Source organism: Castor canadensis, chromosome 17 (genome assembly GCF_047511655.1).
Source record: "Castor canadensis chromosome 17, mCasCan1.hap1v2, whole genome shotgun sequence".
Lineage (NCBI taxonomy): Eukaryota > Metazoa > Chordata > Mammalia > Rodentia > Castoridae > Castor > Castor canadensis.
In genome coordinates this window covers 12,968,427-12,993,691 of record NC_133402.1, presented here as the reverse complement: position 1 = coordinate 12,993,691, position 25,265 = coordinate 12,968,427, and the positions used below count along the sequence as shown (strand labels likewise).

Here is a 25,265-nt window from a genome sequence, read left to right as displayed (position 1 = left end):
AACTTCAGTAAACAAACAGCTGGAAAAGCAGGAGGGCTGACAGTGGGCTGGTGATAAGCTGCTGCCTACTTGCGGTCCACAAAGCTCAACTCCTGAGCTGGTGAGCAACATCCAAAGTCAAATGATGCTGCAAAATTGAGAAATAATCAGCAAACCATCACAACACACTGACAGCAGGGGGCTGGCTGACAAACCACTGACCTTGCCTAGAGAAGAGAGTGAGGCAAAGAAACAAGCCTGCAGTAATCAAGCACAGCAAAAACCCAACTCCAAAGCAGGATGGCTGATGGGTTACAGAGCTGATTCTGGAAGCTGAGGACAACATACAAACTTAAACTGCCACACCCCACTGAGGGAGGAGCTGACCAAGCAGCTGCCTTGAAAGACAGAAGAAAAAACAAACAAACACTGCCCAACCACCTGGCAAGACTATGTCAGAGCTTCTGCTTGAATACCAAAACCAGGATTGGATGCTGGAGGAGTAACACAAGAACTCAAACTAATGCTGAAATTCTATTGTTCCTGAACCTGGAACTTTGTTTGTTTGTTTGTCTGTTTCTTTGTTTTGTTTCTTGTTTGTTTGTGTTTTCTTGTTCATCTCTCTCCGTTTATTTCTTTGTGTTTGTTGTTCTGGTTGTTGTTAGTTTTACTATCGTGAATTAGTTAATACTAAATTACACCCAGACCAGGGACAGAAATAGCACAAACACACTTAGCCAAAAACCCAATACAGCCACACACAAAATTAAACCAAGGGAAAGAAAACAGGTGATTGAAAACACCAACTAGCCTATCAAGAACATAATTGCACAGTACCAAGTGGAGTGATGGAAAGACAAAAAAGGGATGGAAACCATTCTCCCCCCCAAAATAATTTAATACAGGATTCAGAAAGAAATGAAGAAAATGAATACCCAGTAACGGACTCCAAAAAGACAAAGATAATCGATGCTAAGGAACCCAACAATGTCCACAAGAACATCCTCAAAGAAAAAGTCCTGCAAGTAATCACCGACAATTTCATGGAGATGTTACAGACATGGTTAACCAAAACGTACAAGAGGCATTAAAAAAATTACAAGACACCAAAAATAAAGAATATGAGAAGACACAGAAACAAATAAATGAACTCACAGGAGCCCTAAATAAAACACCAAAGTGAAACAGAGAACACTATAAATAGAGAGATAAATGAATTAAAGATGAAAATTGACAGTATTAAAGAGGAAGTGACCCATGACATGGAAAACCTCAGAAAAAAGAATGAAACAGAAATACAAACACAATGGAAGGCCACTCCAGCAGACTAGAACAAGCAGAAGACAGAATCTCAGAACTTGAAGATAAAATGGAAATTAAAAGAAAAACTGGAGAATTATTAGTCAAACAACTCAAGACCTGTGAAAGGAATATGTAAGAACTCACCAACTACATCAAAAGACCAAACCTGAGAATAATGGGCATTGAAGGAGAAGAGGTGCAAGCAAAAGGGAATCATAATACATTCAACAAAATAATAACAGAAAATTTCCCAAACCTAGAGGAAGCTAGGTACATTCAGGTACAGGAAGCCTCCAGGACACCAAACAGACTTGACCAAAATAGAACTACCCCATTACATATTATCATTAAAACAACAAGCACAGAGAATAGAAAAAGAATATTGAAGCCTGTAAGAGAGAAAAAACAAATAACATACAAAGATAAACCCATCAAAATCACAGAGATTTCTCAATGGAAACCTTAAAAGCAAGAAGAGCATGGAGTGAGGTCTTCCAGGCACTGAATGAACATAACTTCAACCATAGGATACTCTACACAGCAAAACTATCATTCAAAATAGATGGAGTAGAAACTAAAACATGATAAGCAGAGACTAAAACAATATATGACCACCAAGCCACTACTACAAAAGATTCTTCAAGGAATTCTGCACACAGAAAGTGAAAGCAAAGAAAACCATGAGAGGACAGGAAATACCAAACCACAGGAGAAGAAAAGGCAAGAAAGTAGAGAGTAGCATTGATTCACCTGCACACAATCAAACCCTTAAACAACAAAACAACTAAATGACAGGAATCACCACATATCTATCAATATTAACACTGAATGTTAATGGACTTAACTCCCCCATCATAAGACACCATTTGATAAACCGGATTAAAAAGGAGGATACAACAATCCGTTGCTTACAGGACACCCATCTCATTGACAGAAACAAGAACTGGCTTAGGGTGAAAGGCTGGAAGAAGATTTACCAAACCAATGGCCCCTGAAAACAGACAGGAGTAGCAATACTTCTCTTAGACAACGTAGACTTCAAACTTACATTGATTAAATGAGACAAAGAAGGACACTCCATACTAATAAAAGGGGAAATACACCAAAAGGAAATAACAATTATCAACCTATATGCACCCAATGTCAGTGCACCCAATTTCATCAAACATACTCTGAAGGACCTAAAAGCATGTATAGACTCCAACATAGTAGTAGTGGGAGACTTTAATACCCCCCATCACCAATAGGTAGGTCATCCAAACAAAAAATCAATGAAGAAATTCTAGAACTAAATCACACCATAGATCAAATGGACCTAGCTGATGTCTACAGAATATTTCATTCAACTTCCACACAATATACATTCTTCTCAGCAGCCCATGGAACTTTCTCCAAAACTGATCATATCTTAGGGCATAAAGCAAGCCTCAGCAAATATAAGAAAATAGAAATAATCCCATGCATTCTATCTGATCACAATGCCTTAAAACTAGACCTCAACAACAAAAACAACAGCAGAAAATAAGGAAACAATTGGAAACTGAACAACACACTGCTCAATGATCAGTGGGTCACTGATGAAATAAAAGAGGAAATTAAAAGGTTCCTGGAAGTTAATGAAAATGAAAACACTACCTACCAGAACCTATGGGGCACAGCAACAGCAGTCCTAAGAATTTATAGCCATGAGTGCATATATTAAAAGGAAGAAAGGTCTCAAATCAATGGCCTAATTCTACATCTCATACTCCTAGAAAAACAAGAACAAGCAAAACCCCAAAAAAGCAGGAGAGAAATAATTTTAAAAGGGCCAAATTAATGAAATAGAAACAAAAAAAAAATACAAAGACTCAATAAAACAAAAACCTGGCTCTTTGAAAAAATAAACAAGATTGACAGACCCCTGGCAAACATGACTAAAATGAGGAGAGAAAAAACCCAAATCAGTAAAATCAGAAATTCAAAATGGGAGATAACAACACACACCACAGAAATCCAGGGAATCATCAGAGACTACTTTGAGAACTTATATTCTAATAAATGTGAAAATCTTGAAGAAATGGACCAATTTCTAGAAACTTACGACCATCCAAAACTGTACCAAAAATCACCTGAATAGATCTATAACACAAAATGAAATTGAAGCAGCAATAAACAGTCACCCAAAAAAGAAAAGTCCAGGACCTGACGGATTTTCAGCTGAATTCTACCAGACCTTTAAAGAAGAACTAATACCAACTCTCCTTAAACTTTTCCATGAAATACAAAGGGAAGGAACACTGCCTAACTCATTTTATGAAGCCAGTATTACACTCGTCCCAAAATCAGACAAAGACACCTCCAAAAAAGAGAACTATAGGCCAATCTCCTTAATGAACATCAATGCAAAAATCCTCAATAAAATAATGACAAACCAAATCCAACTACACATCAGAAAGATCATACACCATGACCAAGTCAGTTTCATCCCAGGGATACAGGGGTGGTTCAACATATGCAAATCTATAAATCTAATACAGCACATTAATATAAGCAAAGACAAAAACCACTTGATCATCTCAATAAATGCAGAAAAAGCCTTCGATAAGATCCAACACCACTTCATGATAAAAGCACCAAGAAAACTTGGAATAGAATGAATGTACCCCAACACTATAAAGGCTATATATGACAAACCTATAGCCAACATCACATTTAATGGAGAAAAACTGAAACCATTTCCCCTAAAATCAGGAACAAGGCAAGGGTGCCCATTCTCCCTACTCCTATTCAACATAGTCCTGGAATTTCTAGCCAGAGCAATTAGGCAAGGAGAAGAAATAAAAGGAATAAAAATAGGTAAAAAACTGTCAAAATATCCCTATTTGCAGACGACATGATCCTATATCTTAAGACTCAAAAAAACTGTACCCAAAAACTCCAAGATGCCATAAACAGCTACAGCAAGATGGCAAGATACAAAATCAACTTACAAAAATCATTAGCTTTTCTATACACCAATAACAAATAAACTGAGAAAGAATATATGGAAATAATTCCATCTGCAATAGCCTCAAAAAAAATCAAACATCTAGGAGTAAACTTAACAAAGGATGTGAAAGACCTCTACAAGGAGAACTACAAACCCCTGAAGGAAGAGATCAAGGAAGACTACAGAAGATAGAAAGATCTCCCATGCTCATGGATTGGTAGAATCAACATAGTAAAAATGGCTATACTACCAAAAGCAATCTACATGTTCAACACAATACCCATCAAAATTCCAATGACTTTCATCACAGAGATTGAAAAATCTACCCTAAAATTCATTTGGAAATGAACAGAGACCGTGAATAGCCAAGGCAATACTCAGCAAAAAGAGCAATACTGGAGGTATCACAATACCCAACTTCAAACTATATTACAAAGCAATAGCAATAAAAACAGCATGGTACTGGCACAAAGACAGCATGGTTCTGGCACAAAAACTAATATGAAAACCAGTGGAACAGAACAGAGAACCTGGATGTGAATCCACACAGCTATGCCCATCTTATTTTTGACAAAGGTGCCAAAAATATACAATGGAGAAAGACAGCCTCTTCAAAAAATGTTGCTGGGAAAAGTGGTTATCCATGCAAGAAACTGAAACCAGACCCATGTTTATCACCCTGTACTAGTATCAACTCAAAATGGATCAAGGACTTTAATATCAGACCTGAAACTCTGAATTTACTGCAGAAAAAAAGCAGGGAATACTCTGGAACTAATAGTTATAGCCAAGGACTTCCTCAATAGAACCCCAGCACCTCAGTAACTAAGAGAAAGGAGGCACAAATGGGACTTCATAAAATTAAAAAGCTTCTGCACAACAATAGAAATGGTCTAGAAGAAATCCAAATGGCCAAAACACACATGAAAAAATGCTCACCATCTCTAGCCATAAAGGAAATGCAAATCATAGCCATCATCAAAACACCATCAATAACTGGTGTTAGCGAGGATGTGAGGAAGAAGGAACCCTCGTACACTGCTAGTGGGAATTCAAGCTAGTGCAACCACTCTGGAAAAAAATTTGGGGGCTTCTTAAAAATCTAAACATAGATCTGCCATTTGATCCAGCAATCCCACTCTTGGGGATATACCCAAAAGACTGTGACACAGGTTACTCCAGAGGCACCTGCACACCCATGTTTATTGCGGCACTATTCACAATAGCCAAGTTATGGAAACAACCAAGATGCCCCACTACTGATGAATGGATCAAGAAAATGTGGTACTTGTATACAATGGAATTTTACTCAGCCATGAAGAAGAATGAAATGTTATCATTTGCAGGTAAATGGATGGAAATGGAGAACATCATTCTGAGCAAGGTTAGCCAGGCTCAGAAGACCAGAAATCATGTGTTCTCCCTCATATGCGGACTCTAGATGTAGGGCAAATGCAGTAATGTTACTGGACCTGGGTCACACACTAAGGGGAGAACACACAGGAGGAATGGGGATAGGTAGGAAACACAAAACTTGAAAGTGTCTGATGTGTCCACTGCAGAGGAGCTAATACAGTAACCTTAAAATGACAGAGGCCACTATGGGAAGGCGACCAGGAAGTAGTGAAAAGGTCAGGTAGAGATGATTCAGTTCGGGTTGTAATACACTTGTGCAATGAAGCAATGCTAGGAATTTCTCTGTATAGCTATCCTTATCTTAACTAGCAAAAAACACTTTGTCTTTCTTATTATTGCTCATGTCTTCTCTTCAACAAAATTGGAGAAAAGGGCAGAACAGGTTCTGCCTGGAAGCGAGGTGGTGGGTGGGGGGGAGAGGGAGGGGGCAAAGGAAGAAATGACCCAAACAATGTGTGCACATTTGAATAAATTAAATAAATAAATAAAAAAGCACAGCCCTCCCAACCTGGCAATCCCCAGTCTTCAGGGCTCACCTTAAACATCAGGTCTTCTGCCAAACGTATCCTGATTTAGAAATCCTACACCTCCTGCCTCAGTCTTCTCCACTCTCAGCAACCCCAACCCCATTCTCTTCCCACCCTTGATAATCAACACCACCTACCTACAGGTAGAGTATCACGAACCCAAAGGGTGTGGTAACAGAAGTGCTTCTGATTCACAGATTTTTCAGAAATTGGCAATGTTGCATAGACATGTTTATTGCTCAAAAAGTGTCACATTTGGATCATTACAACTTTCAGATTTTTGGATGACAGACCCCCTTACTGGGAAAAACACTGGTGATTGTTTATTTACTTGTGACCCTCCCCTACTACCTGAGGTTCTGTGGGCAGAAGCCAGGCCCGTCCTCACCCTGCAGCATCTTTCCTACCAGAGCAATGCCCAAGTGTAGAAAGTGTCAGGAAGGGTCTTTATTTATTGAGCATCCACACAGAGATAAATACTTTACAGAAGTCACCGATGCTTACAGTCCCCGAAGTAAGCAGCTCCATCTCAGCCAAAATCAGAGAAACTGTCAAGATATTAAGGATATCATCTGAAGAATGCATACAGGTAAGAAGGCTGGGTCTGGCAGACAAATGCTCGTGAACAGTGGTTTATTCCCCACCTGGACACACCAGAAGGGAAATTTCCTCTTGCCTAGGGACATTCTTCCTTGTCCCTTCTGGAAGATTCCACCAGCATCTAATAAGTAGAGTTCTTAAACACCTAATGTGCTGAACAGATCCCAGGGACCACACCAAATATCAATCCTTACTGTCTAGACCAAAAAGCCTTTTCTACTAAATACAAACGTAGAATTAAGAATGAATATAGATCTAGAATAGTCAGGAAAGTTCCAAGATAATGTGGTACTTGGTGTGGATTTGGAAGATCAAATTCCAACTTGTTATTTCCTCAACTAGATCTCCCCGCACAAAGTTCTCTGCTCCAGTGTACAAAAGTGTCCCCAAGGCCATGTGTTGAATATTTTGTCAGGTCACCCATAGACATTGGGAAATGGCCATGTTTCCCTTCTGATTCCTCAGTAATAACTAATGGAACTCGTGGTAGGGGATGTTGATACTGGAGGCAGCCATGTGGGAAGGGACAGTGGAGCATGGGAACTCTGCCCTTCACAGTTTTGCTATGGACTAAATCTGTTGTTAAATATAGATAACAAATATGAGAAAAACCAGCTCATCACACCCACCTCTCTCCTCTGAGGAGCAATCGGGCACAACAATTTCAGGGCTCCCAATAGCCAGGATCTGGGCTGCCAATCTAGATTGTAACCCAATTCTTTCCTGTCCCCAGCCACACAACACGAATTTATAGACTACAGAGTCTCAACAAACATACACAGGAGCCAAGCTTCCCTCCTCCAGGACATAAAGACCTGAAATTCACCCTCCAAGACCAGTCCTTCCATGGGCTGCCATTGAGGTGACCTGACTCCCTCAGAGCCCAGCTCCAAACTCCACCCTGGGATGTCCACATACCACGTTCCAGGGCTGTACACAGAAATAGGTCTCAGCTATCACTGTACAGAAAAAACCCAAAAAAACAGGGAACACATTTTCATTTACTTATTACACATAAAAAAGTTCCAGGTGAAGTTAATTTCCAACAAACTTTATTTTTTAGAGTAGGTTTGGTGTCCAACAGAGTGAGCAATGATTTGAGGTTCCCCATACACTGTCCCCTACAACCGGAAGAACCTTGAGTGCTACTATCAATAGAGAACCAGAGCACTCCTCTGTCATGTTGGACGAATGTCCAGTGACCTCACAGTCACTCAAATTCAGGTTTACCATGTTCTCATTCTTACTGTGGTACATGCAATGGAATTGGTCAAGACATAGTCATGTACGCACCATTGTAATGAAATACAGAATGGTGCCAGAGCCCTGCAAGTCCTCTGGGCTTTGACTTTACTTTTCCCCATTTTAAACTCTTTCAAAAAGCCATATTTTGAAAGTTAAGAGGTTTCAGGCCAGGCATGGTGGCACATGCCTGGCCTGTGGTCACACTACTCAGGAAAAGAGACAAAAAGATCACCTGATCCCAGGAGTATGAGGTCAGCCATGGCACCATATTAACAGCCCATCTCAAAAAAACTTGACTCTGTCCTGTGTGACAGTTAATGGCAGGTTAACTGTACAAAATCGCAGTTTTAGGTAAAAAGTAATACCACATAGTCTTTTACCCAACACATCCCAAATAGCATGACTGTGACACGTGGTGCAGGCCACATTTTCAGTGTTCACCTTCAAGAACCTTAGTCTCTTCTGGCTTCCATAACAAAATTCCTTCAGCAGGTAGCTTGAGACCAGCAAATACTGAATGCTCATGGTTCTGGAGGCTGGAAATCCAAGCCCAAGTGCCTTAGCCTCTCTACTTCTGAGACCTTGCTGTTTGGATGGTGGATGGTACACCCCCATTTCATCAGGTGGCCAGGAGCTCTCTGGAGTCTCTGCAAAAGATCCCTAATTCCAACCTGGATGACCTGATGCCATGGTCTTAATAACACCTACACCGTGGAGATGAAATTTAAAGAAATGAATCTGAGGGAACACAGACATTCTGCCACATGGCCTGTACTGCTGGTGGAGAAGCCACTGGAAAACCAGTGTTTTCCATTATGCTAGATTCGGTTTGCATCTTCTCACCCCCACCCATAGCTCTCTTTGGGAGACTGGAGGTGCTTAGGCTGCTATAACCTTCTTAAGGACGTCACTCCGGTCAGCACCTAAGGCTGCTCATAGAGCAGTAAATGCAGCCAGCAGATAAGGTCTAGAGGCTTCTTCATGGCAGCCTCCCTCCCTCCTTAACCCTCAGGATCAGGACTGGAGCTTGATTCCCACTGAGATCTCTGCAGTGGGAGCCAGAGCATCCAGGGAAGCTGGCAGGGTTCCAGGGACCTGGAGGGAAGACTTACAAGTCAGCCAGGACTCACACAGGACAGAGCCATGTCCCCCACACCATTCCTTATCCCTAGTGTCTCTTCTCAATTAGATCCTGGGGGCCAGGTTCACAGCAGTGAGAAGCTAGTCAGTGTGTGAAGCATGCTGTCGTTTTGTGCCCCAGAACTCTGGAGTTCCAAAGGTACATGGGTCCCAAAATGGACTCCTGGAGTTTGGGGTGGTACTGTATTTTATGGTCACTGGGTGCCTCACATTAAAAGAGAAGCCCTGTGATGAAGTGGACAAGCAGGTCCAGAAAACAAGATACGTCCTTCAACTCCCATCTCACCAGATGTAGAGCCTCAGCAGAGAACTGAAAACAGTCGACCTCATACAGAGGCCCATGCTGGACCTCAATCTGGGCCTACCCAAGGTTAACCCAAGTTTACCAGTGTCCACTGACCCGTCCAAATGAGATGCTCCTCAACCGTCCAGACCAAACCAAGTATCTGCCAATACTAACACAGGGTACAAGCCATGGGAGGTCCGACATTCATAGGCTTCTCCACAAACCTCATGAAACCATCCTAGCAGCCATGACTAACATGGGATACAAGCCAGGGCAGGTCCAGATATCTTTGATAAGAATATTCAACGAGGACATGAAACACACCTCCAATTGAAATACCAGAAATTTCAGGGGGCTGACTGCATAGACCTAGAAAAGCCCATGCATGAGAGGGTAACTCCTTGACCATCCCTTACATGTCCTACCATAACCTCCAGCACACCTGAGCTGCTCTCCTCACCTCTTGCGCTCTTTCCTCCCTGAAGAAAAGAAGATGGCATGGCACAAAAGTGCCAGTGGAAACATCACATCTTCACCTTCCCTCTATAGTGTAAAGATGAGAACCACCAGACGGCATAGCCTCCAAGCCTGGTCCTGTGGCTCCCCCCAAACCCCTTGCATAAGCACCTCTCACCTCTCCATTGGGCAAACCCATGATGGGATCACAGTCTCAGTCAGGCACAAAAGCTAGAGCTGGATGATATTCAACAAGAGGATGGCCTGATCCATTTTGTCATTATGCTGCTGTCTTCTGGCCAAAACACCACCCCAGGGGCCAGGAGCAAAGCCCTTCACATTCTAGAGGTGGACAACAAGAACAGCCGGAACACCAAGTAAGTGGGTGTTCCAACTGCACATAGGTGGAGTCAGAAACACTTGAACTGGAAGTAGACAGGGTGATGGATACAGAGGCTGATGGGGTGGGGGCAGAACAGAGGGAAGAAGGAGGTGTGGGTCAAATGGGCAGATAGGAGGCATCACAGATGCCATGATGACCATGGCAGGATGACCATGATGTCTTGATTAGTCCAAAGTCACTGAGAGGCCTCTTCATGTGTCTTCCTGTGTTTTAAGCAGAAAGTGAGAGAGAGAACACAGAGCTCCACCAATGCAGTCTTCACGACCTGTGCAAAAGAAAGGGTGTGGCAGAAACACCACCAGGAGGATCCATGGAGGAAGTTGATGGTGCTGTCACCACCCAGTCCAAAAGGCTCCAGTCAGCAGGTTCACGAGGTGGACAAATGGCCACCAACAAAGGGCCAAGCCCCTGGAAATTAGATGCACCCAACCAGTTCCCACCTGGAGGAAACATCGCTGCTTTCCTGCCCACATCTGCACAGTCCTAAGAAATTTCTGTTCCGCACAAGTTTTATACTAAGGTGATTTTCCTGAAAGATGATCACAGGTCTGCCACTGTCTTGTGTCCTCTTCTGCAGGCTTCATTGGACCAGGGCGTAGTGATGCACTAACAGGAGCTGTCCTAAGGCATAAGAGAAAGTCTTTTCAGACACCTAGCCAGTCATCCCAACAGCTGCTAATGATTAAAAGTGCTTCTGAAGGCACAAGGCTCTCAGCTGTCTTTGTAGCCAAATGCAGGCCTGCGTGTCACCTGCAGACACTGATTTCACCTGGCTCCCATTTCAGCAGGACCCCCGGAATATTAGGAGTCACCATCCTGTAGTTTTACTGTTAGAAATCTGCAATTGCACAACGATGTCCTGTGATCACACTGTACTGTGAGTCAGAGAATGGGTGCGAATGTCCCCAGAACTCTTCTGTACCACTCGAGGACTCTGATCTTTCCCTAGTGACAATCTACCCTTTTTAGAGACAGTGCTGACCAGTGATCAAGATGGCTTTGGGGTCAGAGGAAGTCTTGTGGTAGAAATCAGGCCACACATCAATATCATCACAGAGGTCCCGTCCTGTCATTAATTGCACCAAAGGTGTGCCCAATCCTGACCAGGCTTAGTTCTCCCACCAAAGCAGATTTTCTTGGTGGGGACCAAAAGGTAGAAAAAAGCACCTTACCTCATGAGTGCTAAGTTTAATAGCAAGGTCCTCCTTCAAACATCTTATGCTCTGAATCCATGTCTGGATTAATCTATCCCTGAGTTTAATACACTTCTGATGAAATCATCAGACAAAAGGCCCAACTCTGAACATGGGTGCATTGAGGCTCCAGTCTTCATCACAAGAGAGGTCGGAACATATCAAAACATTCCACCCCTGTCCCAAAAGGGTCATGCCCATCTCACAATGGAAAAAACATTCAGTCCATCTGCAAGAGTTCCCATAGTCTTAACATTTTGAAAATTCAGAGTCCACTAAGACAACCTAGGCAAACACATTGAGAATACATTTGACTATTGAGAACCCCCAACGTCAAAAAGAAAGCTAAATACTTCTGGTAAATGGATTATGGTAAATGCTTCCATTCCAAATTGGACAAACAGGAAAACCAAAAAGAGAAAACACACCAAGACCAAAACCAATCAAAACAAACAGTACCGTCCAGTGTCAGGCCTGGCATTCACCTGACATGGTGCTGGGTGATGAAGCTCCAGATGTGTTGGGCAGCCCCACTCCCATGGCCTTGACTGCTTCAGCCACATGGCCAGTTTGGGCTGACTCTGCTCACTGCATGCTTCCCTGGTCACACTGTCCACATTTCCTGGCATTTCTAAGGTTTCCTGATCTCCATGACAGCCTGGCTTTATCTCACAGCTTCATGTCTTGCCCTCTCAGAGGACAATGGACTCAGAGCCTCTACATACTATTTGCTTCTCAGACCCAAATGCCCAGTTTATAGAAAGTGGTCAGGAAGGACCCTCATGTACTGAGCACCCACACAGTGATGGGCACCTTGCAGAACTCACCAAGTGCTTGGTCCCATAGCAAGCCATCCTATCTCTGTCACAGTCAGAGAAACCATGTCAAGATGTTAAGGCTCTCATCTGATCAATAAATATGGAAGAAAGGGTCTGGCAGTCAGATTCTCACAAACAGTGCTTTGTTCCCCACACAGACACTCCAGAAGGTTTATCTGGTCTTGCCTGGGGACATTCTTGTGTCCCATCTGGAGGATTCCTCCAGTATCTAATACATAGTGTTCCTAAACACCTTCTAATGCACTGAGCAGCTCCCAGGGAACATCCCACACCAAATATCAACCCCTACTGCCTAGACCAACAAGCCCTGGTCTAGGAAATTAAAATGAATTATTGAAAAGGAAAATTCAGACCTAGAGCAGTCAGAAAAGTTTCCAAGTTAAGGTGACTCTTGGTCTGGACTAGGAAGATCAACACCTGAAAGATAATTTTTGCCTGATTTGTTGTTTCTGCAAGAAAGATCACACACACACACACACACACACACACACACACACACACACACACAGAGTTCTCCGTCTCAGTGTAGATAAGAATCCTCAAGGCCATGTGTTGAACATTTTGTCATGTGACCAATAGACTTTGGGAGATGACCATGTGTCCCTGCAGATTCCTCCGCTATAACTAATGGCCCTCCTGGTGGAAGATGTTGATAGTGGAGGAGTCCATATGGGACAGTGGAGCATCGAATTCTACCCTTCCCGGTTTTGCTATGGACTAAACCTGTTGTTTAAAAAAGATAAGGAATATTAGGAAAACCAGCTCATCACATCTAACTATTTCCTCTGAGGAACACTGTGGACCAGAAATATCACTGCTCCCCACAGCCATCTGGCCTCTCAATCAAAGTTGTACCCCTTGTCACCTCTTATCCCCAGTTACAGAAATACACTGGGATGGTTCCCTTCTTCTCCCTCACTGCAGGAATTACTCTAATACAGAGTCTCAATAAATACAGACAGGAGCAGAGCTACCTGAAATTCTCCCTCCCAGTACCAGTCCTTCCATGGGCTTCCACTGAGATGTTCTGACCCCCAGAGCCCAGTTCCACATTCCACCTTTGAATGTCCACATACCATATTCCAGTGCTGTGCTCAGGATGGACATGAGTCTCAGATATCCCTGTATAAAAAAAAGAAAATAGGAGCCACATTTTCATTTTCTAACTGTAAATAAAATATTGCCAGTTGAAATTATTTTCCCATCAACTTTATTTTATAAAACAGCTTTTGGTTCCCAATAAAAGTGAGCAGAAATTTGAAGGTCCACATTCATTTTGTCCCATACAACCCATTAAACAGTGTCCACCACTGTCAACACATACCCAGAGCCCTCCTTCTGTCATAGTGGATGAATATCCAGTGACTTCACAATCACTCAGGTTCAGTTTACCTTGGACTTATTCTTGTTCTGGTGCATCCTATGGCATTGGCAAAGAGTACATAGTCATGTACTCACCATTGTGACTTCACACAGAATAGTGCCAGAGCCCTGAAATTCCTCTTTGCTTTGCATTTACATCCCAATTTTAACTTCTTTTCAAAAACCACATTTCAAAAGTTAACAGGTTTCAAGCCAGGCATGCTGTCACATGCCTGTGGTCACAGCTACTCAGGAGGATGAGACAGAAGGATCACTTGACCTCAGGAGTATTAGGCAAGCTTTGGCACCATATTAACAACCCATCTCAAAAACCTGACTCTGTCATTATGACAGTTACTGGCAGTTTAACTGTATAAAATGGCAGTTGTATAAAAAACGTAATAGTTATTTTTAATACTACAAATTCTTTTACCCAACCCATCCCAAGTAGTATGACTGTTACATGTGGTGCAGACCCAATTTTCAGTATTCACCTTCAACAGTCTTGGTCCCATCTGGTTGCTGTAACAAAATGCCATCCACACGTGGCTTAAGTCCAACAGACAATGGATGCTCATAATTCCAGAGGCTGGAAATCTAAGGTCAAGGAGCCGTCAGATTCTCCAATTCTGGGGCCTTGCTGCCTGGATGGTAGATGGTACATCCCTAACACCCCAGGTGGCCAGGAGCTCTCTGGGGCCTTTGGCTAAGGGCCCTAATTCCAATCCATATGACATAAAGGTGTGGTCCTAACACCTTCACCTTGGAGATGAAATTTCAACACATGGATTTGGAGAACACAGACTTTCAGGCCACATTGGCCTGGCCTCTTGGTAGAGAAGCCACTGGAACAAGTGTTCTCCATTTTCCTGACTATGTAGGCACCTTCTGATCCTCACCCAGTGCTCTCTTTGCAAGTTTGGAGGTACTTTGGCTGTCATCACTTTCTTAAGCAAGTCCCTCCTGTCAGCACTCAGGGCTGATCAGAGAGCAATAAATGCAGCCAGGAGATAAGGTCAAAGGGCCTCTTCATGGCAGCCTCCCTCCCTCCTTCCTCAACCCTCAGGATCAGGTCTGGCACCTGAATCCCACTGAGCTTTTTGCGGTGGGAGCCAGACCATCCTCCAAGGAAGTCAGCAGGACTTGAGGCACCTTCATGACCATAAAAAACAGAGACATGGTGGCAGAGGACTCAGCAGCCAGCCAGAATACACACAGGACCAAGTCACATTCTCCAACCAATCTCCCATCCCCCGGGTCTCTTCTCAGTCAGGACCCTGCCCCTGGCAGGAGCTCATCCAACTGCCTCCCTGACTGTTCTTTTCAGTTAACTGCACATTCCAAGGCCCCTCATACCCCTGAGAGGCAGAAAACCCATAGAGGACAGCAGTTCTGTGTCCTTCAACCTCAGTGTCCTCATCCTCAAGAAGGAGCCAGGCACTTGCTTGGCCTCCCTCAGGGGGATGTGTAATGCTGAATTTAAAAAACCACTTCAGGCAGAGGGGAATGCGGGCGGCAGGCTGTGTCCTGTAGTAAAGCACCTTCCTTTACCTGTAAAGCACTTGGGCAAGAGGAGTGCTCACTGTGTGACTGTCCTGGACCCCAAGTCAGCTACTAGGAGTGACACCAAACAGGACTGTCAGGAGAGATCAGGGCAACCATGAGAGAACAAAATGAGCCAAAGCATGACCTTCCATGATCTGAGATTCCTGGGAGAAGAAAGGACATTGGATCTAGGTGTAAGGATGAAGAGGGCACACCAGTAGGGATCATGGAGTGATCCCCTAGACAAGGATACCTTAAGTACAGGTGGGAATGAGAAAGGGTGAGAAGAAGCCAAATAGTTGGGATATATCCAAACCTCCAGTTGAATTAAACTCACTTTTTTGTTTAAATTCCTACTTTGTAAACTTTTATTTTGATTTTGCAGCACAGTTTCCTCAACCACCATGGCCTTACCTGGCCATCTAGAGTGACAGTGATGACCCCATTTCATTACCAACTTTCACTGTCACTCTGTTTAGCAATTCTGTAGCAATATACCCAAGATCTTCAACTTGTAAGATGGTAAGATGATTGGGGACTCCGTTTCAGAGGTTTAATTCCATAGTCTGCTGGATAGAAGGAAAAACTCCTTGCTTCCACAGGTTCTGTTCTGGGGACAGCTCACACTCTCCTCATTGATTTCCTGCTTTATCAGCCAAGTCCATCACCAGCCTGACTCTCCTGATGCACAGCCCAGCGCACAGATGGACCAACTATAGCTGTGAGTCCACATGAGCATTCAATGACCTGGTCTTGAATCAACCATAACACATGCTACCTTTTGAGGATGGTACTCTGGCTAGTCATCGAGCCATGGATGATAGGTGATACAATAGAGAGTCGGAAGGGGCCAGGAAATGTCAACTGATTCAAGTATTTGGCAGCTGAGCTTCCTGTAAAATGACTTTATCTGACATTTGCACAGGTCAGCAGATGTGTGTGGCTGTCAAAAGACCACAGTAGTCTTCCACCCAAAACACGCCAGAACCCAAAACTGGACACATTCTGGGACATCAACATCCTCCCAAGACAAGCTAAAAAAGGTGGAGCTCAGAAATATATATAGGACTAGGGTTCTGGCTGCAGCTGGTGTGACTGACACAGGTCTACCTGGGACCAGCAACCTTGTACCATTGATAACCAAGACTCTCCCACAACCAGGTATGGGACATGCAACAGCAATCACCTGACTTTGCACTGAACAGGAGTTAAGAGAGAGGAGCAGCACACTCACTGGGAGCCCAGAAGCCCCCCTTTTTTTTGGCAATTCACAAGTCAGGTCTCTGTGGGTCTCCCAGTTTTACATTCCTATCTTTTGGACATGGTGACCTTTCTAAAATGGCTCTTTGGATTTCTTGTGTCCTCTCTGTTCTCTGGTTTCCCCTCCAGAACCCCCAGCTCTATGGTGCTGGCACTTCAGGTAACCTACTGCGGTGAACACTTATATCCACCTCCCCATCATGGGATTGTGAGCTCCTCAAGAGCAGGGATGAGCTGGTCCCTTTACGCCCTTGAGTGCTGCCAACCCTGTGCGGAACCAGGATGAGAAGATGATTCTGAAAGGGCAGATAAGAGGGGGAAGCTGACACCCTGACTCTCCCATCCTGAGCCTCCTCATGGCAGTCCTGCTTTGAAGGTGTCACCATCATCTCACAAAAGGGTACAGGGTTATGGACATCGTGTGCTTGGAACACAATGAGTCCAGTGTCACTGCTGTGGTCATCACACACTTCATGGTGTGATGACACTCATGTGACTCAATAAAGAACTTATGATTTTCCCATTGTACCCGATGGACCTAGGGCAGAAAATCTCTATGGAATCAATAAATCCTCCAAGCATGGAAATTGTGATGGTCAGATGCTAGTGTGCCTGGTCCTCCTAAAGTATATTGACCTTTTAATTACAGAGGAAAGAAAAAGACTTTCTGGGTCCTAAGTAGACAAAACAGATTATGGGACACTAGGGGCTGGCTTCCATTTCTCCAAAAAGAGTTGCAGAGGAACTGGTAAAGCAGGAATCCCACAGCATCCTAAGAGCTCAACCAGCGACACTTACCAAAACAGAAAAGAAAGGGAAGGGTCCATGACATGGTGCGTTCATTGGGGTGTTCCATTGTTGGAAACAAAGATAGAGGGAGGCCAAGGTGACTTTAACTTGTAGAGGCTCAAAGGCAGGAAGGTGAAGACAGGAAGCAAGATGACAAAGGCAGCTGGGCACTGGTGACTCACAACTGTAATTCAAGTTACTTAGTACGCTGAGATTGGGAGGTTTGTGGTTTGAGGCCACCCTTGGAAAATAGTTCACAAGACCTCTATCTTGAAAAATAATGAGAGAAAAATGACCTGGATGTTTGGTCCCCAGCCTTCACTTTTCTAGCAGAGGCTCAGAAGCTAATCTAGGAGCAGCTCCCAAGAACTTTGGTTTCAGAGGCCGTGTGAGTGATCTTCCCCCTGAGTGCTCAAAACTCAAAGTGATCTATCTAGACAAATTCTCTGGCCACAGGGACTCTCCTTGAAGAACGCTTTCAGGATCTGCTACATATGTTTAGAGGAGTGGGTACCCTCCTACCAAAGTGGCTACTCTCTCCAGATCCCCCTGAGTTGAATTTGCTTTAGGCAACTGGCAAAGTAACCCCCCCAGCCACTCTCGCAATGTCAGTTGTGTTGCAGGGGCCACTAGCCTTGAGACAACTGGGTCTCCATGATGGTGTGCGTAAGGCAGTGCTCACTAACAGAATGTCTCTTCTGAATGTCTGAGGGAATGATGAAGACTCCTACAAAGAGGCTTTCCTAAAACAACTCCAGCTGCTATAACAAATTACCACAGGCTGCATAAGTTAAACTTAAATACCAGAAACTTATTTCTCACAGTTCTAAAGGTACCAGCATGGCCCGGTTACAGCGAAGGCCTTCTTATGGGTTGCAGGTAATCAGTGCTTTTTGAATCCTCCATTGGTGGGAAGTAGGCAAGGAAGCTCTCTTGGGGCTCCTTTGATAAGGGCACTAATCCCACTCATGAGAGCTCCACCCTCACCTAAACCTAATTACCTCCCAAAGGTCCCACCTCTTAATCTCGTCACATTAGGGGTTGGGCTTTCAGCATATGAACTTGAAAGGGACACATTCAATCCAATGCAGAGTCCAAACGGAATTGTTTTATGAAATGGGAACATGTGAGGGACAACGTGCTCTAAAATACTCTGTTAGTTCATATGTTTGATCAAAATGGCTACATGAACTGAATGAATCAGCAGAAATTTCACAGCTCTAGAAGCATGCACATTAAATGGGAGATAAAGGACAAAAGCACTGAGGTAATGAGAATTGTTTTCTGTTGAGGGTACAGAGTGTCCCTGACTAGGATGGAGGAGGGTTAGAGAAGCCATGTCCTCATGCCACAGCCCCATCCTCAGGTGGGGAAGGGATAGCAATGTAGAAGGAGGAGCCATGGGTGCTCTTGGTGCTCTGCTTGTTGCACACACTCACTGCTGGCCTCAGTGCCTCCCAGATCTCTCCGGCTCTTTCATCTGTGCCTTGAATCCTCACTCCCACTTCTGTCACCAGCCCTCTTCACTCTTCAAACATTAGACTTAAAACTACTTCCTGATTCAGTCTTTGTCTTTTTACTTTTTACATCAGCATGATGGAGGTATAATTTATATACAACAAAATGGAGTATCATTTATATATTTAAGGTAGAGCTTATGAATTCCAGTACATCTACACACCCACGCATCCACCATCCCAATCTAAATACAAAACCCAAAGGAGTGCCCTCTTTCTCCTGTGTGGTCAGTCTTCCTGTCACTATAGATCAGCTGTCTCATTCTACAATTTCCTATGAATGGACCACACAGTAATGCTCTTCTGTGTCTGACTTCTGTCATTCATAGTGATTGCCCCTACCAGCACCATCCTCTTTTTATTTTTATGGCTGAGGACTATTTTTTGGATGAATACACACGCTTCATTTATTCATGCACATGTCAGGAGACATTTGGGTTTTTCCAGATTTTGAGCATTACAAAGAAAGTGGCTATAAATTTAGAATGTAACACATATGTACAGGAAAGCAATGCGAGTAAACTCCCTGTATAGCTATCTTTATCTCAACTAGCAAAACCCTTGGTCCTTCCTATTATTGCTTATACTCTCTCTTCAACAAAATTAGAGATAAGGGCAAAATAGTTTCTGCCTGGTAGTGAGGGGGTGGGGGTGGAGGGAGGGGCAGGGAAAAGGGCGGGGGCAGGAGGAAGTGGGGAGAAATTACCCAAACATTGCATGCACATGTGAATAAAAGAAAGTGGCTATAAACATTTGACTTCAAATGTTTGGTCCTGCACAGCCTTTGTTCAAGGTTGGAAAATTGTTACAGCATATATTTAATCCAGATGCCTAACTACTTACGTGGTGGGAGCATGCCACATGCCATGTGCCAGACAATCTTTAGCAACCTTCACAAATTTGACTCCCTGCCCCAGGGAAAGCCGAGTCCCCATCCTTTTCTAGAATGCGCTGTTTGACTCAACTCTGAGACCCTCATGCTGCCCCCAGAAAAGCATTCCCACCATCTGTGCTGTTGCTCTAAAAATGGAAAAATCAGACTTTGTTGACCAGGCTGGCATTAGCCAGCAATCAGTCATGTTGGTAGCACATGTCCCCTAATGAGGTGTCACGGGAAGGCATGTCACCCTGTCGTACCCTTCACCAAGCCCATACCACCAACCTCATCATGGGAAACCCAGTGTGAGTGAGAGACAGTCAGTAAAATACCCAGCCAGTACTCACTGTCAAAGGACAGACTGAAAACTGTCACAGACCAGAGGAGACTAATGAGACATGACGATAGTGCAATGTGATGTCCTGGTTGGGTTCTCTGATCAGAAAAAAAAAAAATGATCCTAATGGAAAAACTGTGAAGTCGGCATAAAAGCTGGGTGTGGTGAAGAACATACCAGCATTGGCTTCTTCGTTTTGACAAATGAACTATACTGATGTAAAATGCTAACAACAGAAGAAACCGGGTTAGGGAACTGTTTGTTCTTGCTTGACAACTTTCTGGCAAATATAAAATTACTCCAAAATAAAAAGTTAACTGCCAAGCTTTACCATTCTCAGCATGTGAAAAGCACTCAAGTAATAATCCTGAGCTCTGGCCAAAATCGCTAAACCCGCTCTGCCACCCCCACACCTGCATTTCCTGAGAAGGGCAAGGTAATGCAGGTCTGTTTGTATTTCTCATTCACTCTTTATTTCCTCCTTGTCTAGATCTGCCTAGGATTTGTGATTGTTAAATTGATGGCCTGTTAATAAAGGCAGGAATCCTTATTGTGGCCGTTCCCTCCGATTGGCCAATAAACCACCCCAAACCAAGGACAGATGGACTCCTTGAAGCATGAAAGAGATGGACTCATATCCAACTCAAGCCACCTCTAGGAAGGGGAAGAGACAGCCAAGGGGGGACATGTACAGTCTAATGCTCTTTGGGCAGAAATACACTGTCTAATTCCTTGCCTTTTCCATCATTTTCTCTTCTCTACTGAGAAGCAAAATCCCCTCGTGTGGGCCAGGCGGCCGTTTTACAAACCCTGCACCCGGCTCTGTAGTTTTATTTCCTCAGGTTAATGATCTAAATAAATCGGTCCTGTCTTGCCTCTGCTAAGCTGCTTGAAAAATGATGTTTTACAGTCAACATAGATCAGATTGGTACTTTTCCTCCTTTGAAAGTTATCCTCAGTAGAAATTCTCACTCTACCTAATGAACCAATATTAGTTTAACTACCTGTTGTTAATTAAAAAGCAGAGTTTTATGCAAGCTTTTCCCTTAAGGAAGAAAAGGAATATTATTCTTCAAAGTTCCTGAAACCAAATAGTAATCCCAGAATTTACAACCCTCTCTTAATAGATAGGGGAAATATCTTTTTAAGGGTATCCTACCCTTGGGGACTTATACTCCTTCCGAGCAAGACCTGACCCCAGATGGCTCTGGATGGCCAAGTCATTTAGCTTTTATGATTGTGAGGAGACTTTTTATCCTAAATTCGCAATCTGTTTTTTCCACACCATTTTTTTCTGGTACAGCAACATGAATTGTATACACAAGAAAACAAAAGCCACTTCACCTGGTCATTTTTGCCAAAGAGTTAAAGAAGGGGCTTTGTTTTGGTTCTTCTGGAAGTGAACTCTGACATAAGAATTCATCAGCAAGTAGTTGATTGGGAGGTGATCCAAGGGCAAGTTAGTTGGGAGAAGAGAAGGAAGAGAGAGAATGGAGGAGACATAATGTAAAGGGTGTGTTACAAGTTACCATTTGGGGCAACAAGCTCAGCCTCACTGGTCCTCTCAGGACCTGATGGAGAACACACACCTCACAGTCATCCATCAGTGACCCAAGAGATAGGGAATGACCACCCATCTTCCAACTGCCACAGGTTATCAGCTACTTCTGGGGATGTTAATTTCCCAACCCTTCTAGCCTCTAGAGATGAGAAATAGACATTATCTCGTTAGTACGTAACTTGAATCTACACTTGAGAAAATTGGGGTGTCCGGTGTTGTTGCTAAGATAATCAAATGAGACTGCCAGGTAAGCAAAATCTGTTATAGCCTAAGTATTTCTCCCCTGCCCTGAATTCATGTATTGAAGCCCTATATCCAATGTGACATTATTTGAACTAGAGCCCTTGAGAGGTAATTAAGGTAAAATGAGGTCATGAGGATGGAGCCCCTGGATGGGATTAGTGCCCTTATAAGGAGACAAGAGATCTCTCTGACCCTCTCTCTCCTGGTCTCTAAAAATATCCTCAAGGAAAGGCCATGTGAGGACAGAGCAAAAGACAGCTATCTACCAGCCAGCCAAGACAAAGAACCTCACCACTCACCCAATCTCCAACATCTTGATCTTGGACTACCCAGCCTCCAGAACTGTGAGAAATAAATGTTTGCTTTCCAAGGCAACACAGTGACTGGTATTTTCTTATAGCACCCTGATCTGGCTAAGGCAGCATCCCCTTGGTAAGAACTACATGGGGGAAGCCTAGTGGAGCAGGGATGCCAAAAACACAGGCTTCCCAGACTGTCCTGGGGTTACTGGAGATATTCTAACTAAAGCATGAAAACAGACACTGGATTAAAAGGGTTGTATGAAACACAAAAACCAAATACAATACTCAACCCTTATTTGGATCTTGGCTTTAGAACAATCATCATACAACATATTTTTGAGACAATTGAGTAAGCTGGAATATGGATCAACAGATCAGGTAATTTATTAAAGACTTGTGTTCATTTGTAGGGCTGGTAATGGAATTATGATCAGGCAGGAAATGGTCATAGTTTTTGGAGATGCAGGCTCACATTCTCAGAGATGCAAAGTGATGATGCTTATATTTGATTTAAAATGATTAAGTAAAACATGGTAAAAGGCAAATGTTAGGTGATAGCTATTTGGGTGCTCTCTACTGTTTTCTCTAAATTTCTATACACTTGACAAGTTTCATAACAGAAATTTTATGTTTTTAAAGAATCTTTACAATAAGTATTCAATTTCAAAAAAAAAGGAGATTTATTTGTCACATTGAACCTAACTTATTTTACATTAAATTTTTGAGATAGTGTGAAGTCACGTGCAGTAATAAGAAGCAATGCAGCATTTTCCTGGGTGTACGTTAGCCAGTTTTCACCCACGGTAACATTTTCCACTTCAGTTCCTTCTAAAAGCTATAAAACTTGGCTCTTCACATTTAATTTAATAATCAATAATCCTATTTATTTAATCATTTTTTCACTGATTTTACTTTTCCCTACTAATTTTAAATGTTGTCTTTGTCACACAACCAGTATCTCTGTCTGAGAGAGGGGTTTGGAGGGTTCTGGACTCTCTGGGTCTGTTCTTTTACTTCATCATCAGAGCCTGCACCGATACTACCATGTATTGGGGTTTATTGTTGTTGGCAGCACTGGGTTTGAACTCAGGGCTTTGCACTTGCTAGACAAGTGCTCTACACCATAGTATCGTAATGGGTACTTGTGTACAAGTTTTGATATCAGGCAGAACATCACCCCTGTTCTATTCTAAACTTTCTTTCCTTCACTCTGCCCACTATTCCTCTGCATAATTGTGAGACTTGGTTTATTAAACTTTACCAAAATCATCATTTGGATTTTGATTGAAAAAAATGCATTATTTGGGGGTAAATTTGCATACCAAGAATATTGAATTCTCCCATGAGCAGAAAACATGCTGAGAAGAGGAAAATCATATGACACATCTGTGCTGAGTGGGATTTTTCACACTCCCACCAGCATGAGAAGAACACCTACAGAGTCTGGTGAGCTTGGAATTGGCCCTCAGGCCTATCATCTACGTACATTCATTAGAACGCCCAGTTGCCATGCTGGACGTCAGGAATGAGGTTCTGCCTGCTATTTGTCAGTGTTCTACACAAATACCCAGGAATGCCTGGTTCCTTTCTTGTCAACCAGCGCTGATGACTTCATCCACAAGGAACAATCAAATAATGGAAATAGTACCACACTATGAAGAAAGAGTAAACATCCAAGAATGCTGAGAGTAAACATCTGCATGTAGAAGCACTTGAACCTTTTAACTTAAGCGTTTTGCCCAAACAAGAGCTCTTCTTCCCCCTTCATAACCTAAGTCTTGCAAAAACCTGGAGGTAGGCAAGAGAAATAAAGGAGGAACAACACTGTTCTCAAAGGAAAATTCTAGTCTAACTTACCTGACTCGAAGCCCAGAAGAAGTAGAAAAAGAAGAAATGAAGATATAGGTGGGCCAGACATTAACTCTATAAACAGGAATCAGAAGAGAAAAGGACAGGGGCTGGAATTCCACCTTTAAGACACAGTACCCATCCACCTGATAAAACACTGCTGAATGAATGTTAAGGTGCTGACCAACCAGAACAGCACTTTTTTCCTTGGTTAGTTTGGAGGACGCGGAGAATGGTGTGGACAGATGCACTGTCTCAATTTCCCTTCCCCGTCTGCTCATTCACTATTTATTCACTCACTCATTTGTTATTAAATGTTATTAATATTAAATATGATTAAATACAGATATCCCTGGGTATTGGTGGAGGATTGGTTCTACTCTCTCCTTGCATCTGCAGGTGCTCAAGTTCCTTATATGAAATGTGTAATATTTGCATATAGCCATCACACATCCTCCCATACACTTTAAATCATCTCCAAATTACTTATAAGACTGAATGTGGTCCAAATGCTATGGAAAGAGTTGCTCTACTGTTCTGCTTAGGAGAAAATGACAAGAAGTAATCTGTTTTCTGCTACCATAATGAAATTCCTGAGATAGGGTACTTTGCAAAGTAGAGAGTTTTACTTAGCTCACTGTTGTGGGGATTTAGGGGAATGGTGCTGGTGTCAGCTTGGATCCCAGCAGGGCAGACAACATCACAGTGGGAGTATGTGCAAGGAGGAAGCTGGAGAGAGGGGAGGGGACAGGCTTGTTCTTTCATAACCACACTGTCACAAGAACTAACTCAAGGTCCCATAGAAACTATATTAATCTCTTTCAAACACAAATGGTCCCCCAAATCTCCTGCTGGGTTCCACCTCTCAAAGGGCCTGCCATCTCAACACTACCACACTGAGGACCACACCTCCGACAAGTGAATCCCTGAAGGATACACCACATCCAAACTATAGCATACATATCAGCACAAACGCAATCTTCTAAAATATGTTTTCAATGCACAGTGGTTGAATCCAAGAATGTAGAGTCCACAGAAGTAGAGATGCCCAGGTTTACAGTCTATTCTCATTAATCATGAATTCACCTACTCACTGAAATTTATTTGTAAGTCCTAAGTCAAAACTTGAGGCACTTCTGAGGTCAGTTTTGGACAGAGTAACAAACAATTTCAGGCATCTAACATGCACATATTCCCAGCTGAACCTGTCTCCCCTGTCTTTGAGTTTCAGCTCTTATACTAAAACTGAGTACCCTCTCTTGCAATC

The 25,265-nt window shown here is 43.1% G+C and overlaps 1 long non-coding RNA gene across 1 annotated transcript in view; it reads right to left on the bottom strand.

Annotated features, from left to right (window-relative positions):
• Nucleotides 1-7,459: 7,459 nt before the first annotated feature.
• The window catches only part of LOC141418478 (uncharacterized), a 252,157-nt gene continuing 234,351 nt past the window's right edge, over nucleotides 7,460-25,265 (bottom strand). Inside the window, exons 11-12 of the long non-coding RNA XR_012443119.1 lie at nucleotides 13,434-13,479; nucleotides 7,460-10,946 (exon numbers count right to left, since the gene is read on the bottom strand). This is a non-coding gene — a long non-coding RNA (uncharacterized lncRNA). The remainder of the gene's footprint in view (nucleotides 10,947-13,433; nucleotides 13,480-25,265) is intronic.